The sequence below is a fragment of the Jaculus jaculus genome, chromosome 8 (assembly GCF_020740685.1).
Source record: "Jaculus jaculus isolate mJacJac1 chromosome 8, mJacJac1.mat.Y.cur, whole genome shotgun sequence".
Lineage (NCBI taxonomy): Eukaryota > Metazoa > Chordata > Mammalia > Rodentia > Dipodidae > Jaculus > Jaculus jaculus.
Window position 1 is genome coordinate 135,481,323 of NC_059109.1, and position 9,638 is coordinate 135,490,960.

Genomic DNA, 9,638 nt, shown 5'->3' on the forward strand with positions numbered 1-9,638 from the left:
TAAGACAATACGGTGCTGGGGAGGTAGCTCAGTAGTTAAAGGCACTTGCTTGTAAAACCTGACAGCCTGGGTTTGATTCCTTAGTACCCACACAAAGCCAGATGCACAAGGTGGCACATGCATCTGGAGCTCATTTGCAGTGGCAAAAGACCCTGGTGCACCATTCTTTCTCTATCTCTCTCACAAATAAATATTCTTCAAAAAATGATATGAGGCTGGGCGTGCTGGTGCACGCCTTTAATCCCAACACTTGTGGATCGTCGTGAGTTTGAGGCTACCCTGAGTTCCAGGTCAGCCTGGACTACAGTGAGACCCTACCTCGAAAAAACTGAAAAAAAAATGATATGGGAGCTGGAGAGATGGCTCAATGATTAAGGTGTTTGCCTGCAAAGCCAAAGGACCTCGGTCCGATTCCCCAGGACCCACGTAAGCCAGATGCACAAAGTAGTGCATGCATCTGGAGTTTGTTTGCAGTTGCTAGAGGCCCTGGCATCCCCCCCCCATCCCCGCCCTCATAATTGTTAAGCTTCAGGCCAAGAAGAGACCCTGTCTCAAAGGAAGTAAATAGTACCTCTGGTCCATACACATACGCACACACGCACACATGCACACACGCATGCACACCCATGCACCTGCACACTCATGAACAGGCACACACATGATAATTATAACAATAAGACAGTATGCTTCCTTCTTTGGCTTTGTAGTTTACTGTTACTGCCTCCCACTCTAGCGGGGTCAGGGCTGCCTCATGTGAAAAAGATAATGCAGGAGGATTAGCGAATCCTGAACTTGATGCAAAGCCTCCTGAGAGCTGATTAGTGACAGCTTCCGGTGTCAGCGCGTTCCACCTCGTCTCTAGCCTGACGCGCGGCGCCGTGTCTCCCGTTTCACAGATAAGAACGGAAGGTGTGCAGGTCCGGCAGTGGGGCCACAGGTGTGTGTGTCAGCCGGGAAGCCAGTGTTCAAGTCAGGACCCCTGACTCTGTCACCCCGTCCCCTGCAGGTTCTGACTGCCGCAGCTCTCATGATCGCTGACCGGGGGTCAACAGATTTAGCAAATGAAAGTGTGTTACCCTCAAATCTAAACTTCAGATGAACCATGACCAAAGCTTTGAGTATAAATACATGCCAAACTGCGAGGGACACGCTTATGCGAAAGTTAATCACTGCTTATGTGAAATCCTAATGTAACCAGACTTCTCTGGTAAGCCTACACTGTGGGGCTTCTCCCTAGAAAGCAAGGAACATCAGCTGGGCTCTAGCTTCTGACTTGTAACAAATGCCTACCTTAGGGCCTTCATACCGCTGCTCTGTCTGTCTGGGGGTCTGTCTGTGGATGATCAGACCTCCCAACTCCTCTGGCTCTCACCACTGATGCCTTCCTTACCACCCCATCAGGAGCGACCTATGGCTTTCTCCGCGACACAGTCCATCACCCAAAATATTAGTGTACACTTGCTTGTTTACTGTCTTTCTTCCCCCACTGAAATGTGGGTGTAGATTCTGCTGTGATTTGCTCACGGCTGCGGTGAGGGCCCAGAAGAGTGTCCCAGCTCTATCGGATATCCAGCCATGAATGAATGAACGAGAGAGCTTTCTGGAGCACCCTGTGATTTCTCTAGAATGACTCTTGACTCGGAATCAAGAGCCTAACTGCCACCCCCACACACTCTGTCACTTCCTCCCCTCCTTTGAAAGGGATTGTCAGACAATCCTTTGTCCTGGGAGGATTAGGTGACAGAAAGGCCTAGAACTACATGGAGTCATGCTAGGCATCAGGTGGGCCCTCCTTCCCTTCTGCCCAGCACACACGCCACAGCAGAGCCTGGGGACACGGCCCAGAGGGTCCACCACCCTCTTTTGCCTCTGGCACATCGGCAGACAGGCCAGCACAAGGAGCACAAGGCAAGCGGGGCTGTCAGCAATTGGCTCCCAGGCACAGCGCGGACTCTGATCCCTCGGAACTCCTCGCTGCTTTTATTCTAAACCGGTGCCATTGTAGGCCCATTTTACAGAAGAGGGATCTGAGGTTCTGAGAGACTAAGCCACGTCTCCAGCCAGAAAGCAATGAACCCAGCCTGACTGCTGTCCTGATCGTTCTCCTACTGATAAATAGGGTTTAATTATAGCGCCACCTTCTGGTAGTATGGAATAAGGCAGCATTATGAAGTGCCTGGCAGAGCCAGGTGAGCTGCAAAGGGGATCCTTAGCCCTCCTGACCAGACACAGTCAGGCCAGAGCATGTCACGCCAGGCCCACAACTCCAAGCCGAGCAAGCCATCCAATGACACAACTCAAAACAAAACAGCTAGGCAGATTTGTGACATCCACTCTTGCACATCTGAAGTAGCAAATCCTGTGAAAATGATGTCTTAGGAGGGAGAGGCCAGAAGAGATAGGAAGTAGGGCCGGCACAGCCATGATGAGGGATGATCAAACCCAGCATGGTAGGGGAGGCCGGGACCCGAGTGTGCAGAGATGCCCTTCCTGCCTGGCACGCTGGTCGGTCCCTGTTCTCGTGATCGTCTTTGGAGCGACGACCTCTCCTGCACCCGGCAGCCTTAGAGCGACTCACTGACGATTCCTTCACACGCAGCTATTTCCCGCCATCCTTTCGGGCTGGCAGCAGAAACAGCAGAAGGACCTGCATCACCACTTCCTTTTCCGTTTAACCTGGGGGAGAAAGACAAGAATGAGAGCCAAGGAGAAGCCCCAAGGGAGGGCCTGAAAGCAGAGTGAGGAGTGAGGGCGACCTCCCTGGGGACAGGACTCCTGCCAAGGAGCCCGGGAGGTGGCGGCAGATGCGGAGGCCCTACAGCGAACTCTTAAGACAAAATGGGCTGCTGGGTCCAGAGTCACTTTCTAGTTATTGTAACATTTTTATTTATTTGTTTATCTGCAAGCAGAGAGAGACAGAAAGGAGAGAGACAAACAGAAAGAATGGGCCACTGCAAATGAACTCTAGATGCATATACCACATTCCACATCCAACTTTATGTGGGTACTGGGGAATCGAACCCTGGTCATTAGGCTTTGCAGGCAAGCACCTTTACAGCTGAGCCGTCTCTCCAGCCCACCTTTTTTTTTTGAGTCCAGGTGTTAAGTAGCCCAGGCTGGTCTTGAACTTGCTATGTAGATGAGGACAGGTTATAGGTACGCTATGCCTGGTTCATGCAGCACTGAGGCTCAAACCCAGGGCTTCATGCATGCCAGACAAGCACTCTATCAAATATGCCATAGCCCCAGAATCACCTTCTAACTCTGGCTTTTCTACATGCTCTCATCTGTACCTTGTTCCTCACAGTGGCTAGAATGAGGACTGACTTTCTTTTCTTTCTTTTTTATTTTGAGAGAGAGACAGAGAAAGAATGGCACACCAAGGTCTCAGCCAGTGCAACCGAACTCCAGACACTTTCGCCACCTAGTGGGCATGTGGCACCTTGCACTTGCCTCACCTTTATGTGTCTGGCTTACGTGGGATTTGGAGAGTCAAACACGGGTCCTTAGGCTTCGCAGGCAGGTGCCTTAACCACTAAGCATCTCTCAAGCCCCCCAGTTTCTACCACCAAACTAAGCTGAGACTCTCAGGCCAATGTCTCCCAAGGAGTAAGTTTCAGACACAGCATTGCAGGGCCTCATCTTTTGCTTCTGGTTGAGGGGAAGCCAAATCCTTCTCTAGTCTGCTCTAGCCAGCATGCTCCAGTAGGCCTTCCATCCATCCATCCATCCATCCATCCTTCCATTCATCCATCCAACCCCACACAGAGCCAGGTACCAGGATTGTGCCAGACATCAAACAGCCTGAAAAAGAGCTATCACAGTGGTCTCACACCAGACCCACACACTGAGGCCACTGACCTGTGAGATTCTGGGCCAGGCTCTTTCTCAGGGAGCCCACAAAGGTCAGAAGGTATGACTGCATCCCACCCGGCCAGGGTCTGTGGCTCCCTGCGCCCCTCTGTGTTTCTGGCACTGTGGCCCTAACTTTGTTTTTATGGGATAAAAATCCTTTGATTTTTCAATGCCATGTGGGAATTTGCTGGGGGCCTGGGGAACCACAGAAACAAAAGAATGATTTGCGGGGCTTCAAAAGCCTCGTTATAACCAGAAAATTTAATTTGCAGACATTTGGCTCTTTCATGTCCATCTTTGAAGAAGGAAGGAAATCAGCAGAGGGCAGCCATCCGGGGTCCCCAGCTCTGAGGCTGGTTTTCAAGCATCTGGGCCTTCAGATGCTGTCTCGGAGGAGCAGGAAGCAGAATGAGCATGGGAAGCCACCCGGTGTCACCCACATTTTTATAGGGAAACAGCACAGCAGGGGGTCAGAAGTCCTCCTGGGAGAAAGACCCCATATGGATCCCAAAGTGGTGTCTCGGGAACTAGGTGAGCCCCACACAGTGTGGGCAGGGCTGGGCGTTGAGAAGCTGCTCTGTGTGTCTGCCTTCTAGCCAGCACCTGGAAGCTCCACTGTCCTGAAGAAGGTTCTGTTTTGCTGGGACAGTTATTTATTTGTTTTGCTTTTGGAGTGTTTTGCTTTTCGGTTGTCTCTTTGTTTCTGTTTTTTATTTGTTTTAAATATTTTTATTTATTTATTTGCAAGAAGAGAGAGGGAGAGGGAGATTGAGAATGGGCACAGCAGGGCCTCTAGCTGGTGCAAACAAACTCCAGATGCATGTGTCGCGTGTACATCCAGAGTTATGTGGATCCTGGGGAACTGAGCCTCGGCTGCCAGGTTGTTGGGCTGTGCGGGTAAGCACCTTAGCCACTAAGTCCTCTCCAGCTCTTGCTTTTTTTGTTTGTTTTTGTTGTTGTTACTGTTTTTTTTTGTTGTTGTTTTTTTTTCTTGAGCAGGGTCTCAATGTGTAGCCCAGGCTGATCTGAAACTCACAGCAATCCTCTTGCCTCAGCCTTCCTGATAAGTTTTTTGCTGCATATCCCACATCCACCAGTTAGCATGGTATATGATGTGTCCACCATCGGGACACTTACACAGGTCACAGGGGAAAGGGTTTCTTGCCCAGTGAGTGAAGAAAGTGATGGTCTCCAGAAAAATTAGCAAGTTTGTAGGTGATCCTCCACCTACAAATAATGAGGGGACAGAGGGTGCCATGTTTCTGAGTTTTCTGTTTGCTTGGAACCCAGGACTTCGATGCTGAGCCATGCCCTCAGCCTCTCATTGGTGGATTCAGAGCTAGCCATCTTCCAGCGAGTTCCCCAGACGCTACGGTGATCCCAGTCATTTCCACTTCCTGGTGTCCCTGCGGTGTTACCCCTCCCCTTACAGTGTGGGCGGGACCAGAAGGCAAAGGCGATAAGGGGCCACTTCTGTGATTACACAGTGTGGCTCCTGTCCTAATGGCTGACTCACCTCTGTGGGTGCTCTGACGGAACCCTAAATGACAAGGAACCCAAGATGATAGCCAGCCCACAGTCAGCAAGGCACCAGTTTGCACCCATGTGAGGGTGGATGCCCATCTTCCTTAGGTGAACCTTTGGTGAGAACCCAGCCCCAGGCATGCCCTGACCACAGCATGCTAAGGAAGCTGCCGCCACCAAGCCATACCAGACACCAGATACCCAACCCTGGAGCCGGAGCTGTTTCAAATCCACAGCAGTAGAAGGTCCACACGGGTGAGGACTCTCAGTCTAAGTCTGGAAGTCCTTGGAGGGGCCTAGAGGGAAAGGAGCATTGTCAGAATAGAAGCGTAAAGGTCACCCACAGGGGCTGGGGAGATGGCTCAGTGGATAAATCATGTGCTGTGCAAGCATGATGACCTGAGTTCAGATCCCCAGACCACACGTGAAGCTAAACACGGTAGCATGGGCACCTGTAATCCTAGTGTGTTCATGAGGAGAAGGGAGAAGGAGACAAAAGGATTGCTCTGAAGCCCATAGGCTAGCTTACCCTGATGAATGCAGTGGTGAGTGGGAGACCCTGCCTCAGACAAGGTGGAAGGTGAGGACTGGCATCTGGGGTGGTTTGATTCAGGTGTCCCTCAGAAATTCACGTGGACTGAATGCAAGGTCCCCAGCTGGTGGATTTCTGGCAGTGGTGGATTACTGGGGGCGGCCTTATTGGTGTTCTAGCCAGCTTCCCCTTGCCAGTCTTTTAAAAAATATATATTTATTCATTCATTTATGAGAGAGAGGGAGAGAGCGTGTTGCGCTAGACCTCTAGGCACTGCAAACAAACTCCGTAAGTATGTGCCGCCATGTGCATCTGGTTTATGTGTTCTGGGGAATCAAATCTGGGTCTTTAGGTTTTTGCAAGCAAGTGTCTTAGCCATTAAGCCGTCCGTCCAGCCCCCACTCGTCACACACACAGACCAGTTTTTGGCATACTGTCCTGCTGCTGCTGCCTACTTGATGTTGTCTAGGAAGTGATGTCTAGCCTCTCTGCTCACACCAAGCTTTCCCCTGACATCACGGAGCTCCCCCTCCGGTCTGTGAGCCAAAATAAACCCTTTCCTCCCACAAGCTGCTTTGTGTTGGGTGCTTTCTGCCACCCACAAGAAGCTAACAACAACAGTAAAGTTGGTACTAGGAGTGGGGTGGTTCCTGCCAGAAACCTGATTCTATGGCTTTGGCCTTTCGGAACTGGTTTGTAGGAGGAATGTGGATGAAGTTGAAACCTTGGCCTAAGAGATGACTTACAGTGCTGTAACTACAGCTTGATGGACTATTCTGGTCAGAGTTGAAAGAACTGAATGCAGTAAGAACTACAGACTCTGAGGCTTGGCTTATGAGAGTGAGAAAGAACTTTACTGGAATGGGCTAGAAGCAATTTGTGTGAGAGGCTTGCCGCATTCTGCTTGCCTGTGTCCTGAGAACTTGTGCAGGGTTGCATTGTATGCAAATGTACAAGCGGGAGCTGAAGGATGTGGCACAGAAAGAAATGAAAGCTTTGTGCTAAAGACAACAGCTCAGGTCAGTTGCAATTGTTTCAGAGGATACAACCATTAAGACTGGGCCAGGTATTCTGCATTGGGACAGCCAGAATAATGGGATGAAAAGCGCTCCATTTTCCAGGAGATCCTGGGGCTGTTGAAAGGAAAGGCTTGCAACAAACCTTGAGGCCCCTGCCTGGGTCGGTTTCAGTGGTAAATCATCCACTCTGGTCTGCAGACATCTCTGCCAGGGCCGGAATCAGAGGCCTGCAGCTTCCAGATCTGAGGCTGATCAGATCGACTTTCAGCTGCTGAGTCCAAATGCAGCCAGGGGGACAATAAGAACAGACGGGCCTTTGTTCTGATTAAACTGTTTTAATAGTCCCTTCCAGGCCAGCCGCAGCGGAGGCTCAACAAGGGGGCCCATTGAGCCAGCCTGAGAGCACCAAGTGAGGCTGAGCAGGAGAAAACAGGGAGGGCCAGCAGCCTTTGCTCGGCTTTGGTGGTCCAGCCACGAGGGAGGCAGGGGCTCTTTTATTTGTTGTCTAGGATGGAAAGGGGGCGGGCACCAGGCAGACAGAATTGACCCACAAATTTCCATAATTAGTGCCTGCAAAGTGTTAGGGATGGAGGCACGCATGTGTAAACTGCCTCATGGACGTCCTTCTGGAGGAGACAAGGGTACCCAGAAGATGACAGAGTAATTTCACTGAGTGGGGTGGCTTGTGGTGCTACAGCCAAGCAGCCTGCAGGCATCAAGAGACCCACAGTTCTGACCCTTCACTGGTCATCTGGAGGTCTCCAAAACCCTTGACCTCAGACAACCCAGAGCCCAGAAGAGAGGACACAGACCTCATTAGGCCAAAGGCTGTCAGGTACGAGTTGGCTGCCTGCTCGGTGCCCTATTAACACCCGCATCTGTGTGAGGCATCATCCATGCCAGGCGTGGTGGTATATACCTATGATCCTAGCACTCTGGCGGTAAAGCAGGAGGACTGTTATGAGTTCAAGGCCAGCTTAGACTCCATAGACCTTGTCTCAAGCTGGAGAGATGGCTCAGTGGTAAAAGGCACTTGCTTGCAAAGCCTGACAGCCTGGGTTCGATTCCTCAGTATCCATGTAAAGCCAGATGTATGAAGTGACACTGTGTCTGGAGTTTGTTTGCAGTGGCGCTAGACCCTGGTGCACCCATTCTCATCCTCTCTCTCGCTCTCTCTCTCTCTGCCTGCCAATAAGTAAAAAATATTTTTTATTTATTTATTTGGACAGAGAGAGAAAGAGAGAGAGAATGAGTGCACGAGAGCATCTCCCCACTGCAAACAAACTCCAATGCATGCATCACTTTGTACATCTGGCTTTACGTGGGTATTGGGGAATTAAATCCAAGTTATTAGGCATTGCAGACAAGCACCTTAACTGCTGAGCCATCTCTCCAGCTCCCCAAATTTTAAAAAATTTCTTAAATTTTTTTTTCATTTACTTGCAAGTAGAGAGAAAGAGAGAATATGGGCATGCCAGGGCCTCTAGACACTGCAATTGAACTCTAGGCATTTGCTTCACTTTCTATAATTTTTTTCATGAGAGCAAGAGAGAGAGGAATGATGCACCAGGGCCTTAGCCACTGCAATAGAACTCCAGATATGTGTGCCACCTTGTGTGCATGTGTGACCTTGTGTGCTTGTATCACCTTGTGCATCGGGCTTACGTGGGATCTAGTGAGTCAAATATGAGTCCTTAGTCTTCACAGGCAAGTGCCTTAACTACTAAGCCATCTCTCCAGCCCCCCAAATGTTTTTAAAGAGGAAATACCTTGTCTCAGAGCAGAAACCCCTATCAGCAAGTCAGACCTCAGAGGGTCTCCAGGTGGTATCAAGGAGCCACTGTCCCTACGCACAAGACACAAGAAAGTAAAGCTGTGTTTCGGCCCCTGGAGGCGGCTCCCCTCCCACGGCACCAGCGAGGCTCCAGGGTGTGTGGAGAGCACGTGCCTGGCTCGCACGCTCATGAATTCCAGATGCTTCTCCTCGAGGACAGTCATGCCCCCACAGAAGATAAAAAGCAATTGTTGGAAGCCAGGCGTGGTGACACACACCTTTAATCCCAGCACTTGGGAGGCAGAGGGAGGATTGCCTTGAGTTCAAGGCCACCCTGAAAGACTACATAGTGAGTTCCAGGTCAGCCTGAGCTAGAGTGAGACCCTACCTCGGAAAAAAAAAAAAAAAAAAAAAAAAAAAAAGCAAAGCAATTGTTGGGATGTTCCTGAGTGTCACAACTTGGGGGGCTGTCACTAGAGCCTGGCTTGGTGAGGAACACAGCTTCACAGTCTGAGGGACACTGGGCAGGCCCTACATCCAGAATGAGAAGCCCTGGGAAGGATGAGCTGCCCCAGACCCCATTCCAGCTCCCATTCCCAACCATAGACCAGATTCTTGGGAACTTGGAAGGTCAGGTCACTGGGAAACCTGTGCGAGCTTGGTGGCTCTGTCACAGCGGGGCCGGGACAGCCAGAGCCTGGGGCTTCATGAAGAAAAGGCTTTGAGGTCCCTCTTTGTGACATTAAGTCATCCTAAGTCATGTGGGGAAACAGAATCCAATTCAAGTTGCATTACTAAGGAGTCCTTGAGAGAAATAAATCAGTTACATGATACTGGATGAAATCTGTGAGTAATTAATGGCCATGCACACTGGGTGGGAGGAACATCGTACTTCCGTCAAGCTTTGTTCGAGCCCATTCTTCCCCGAAATGCG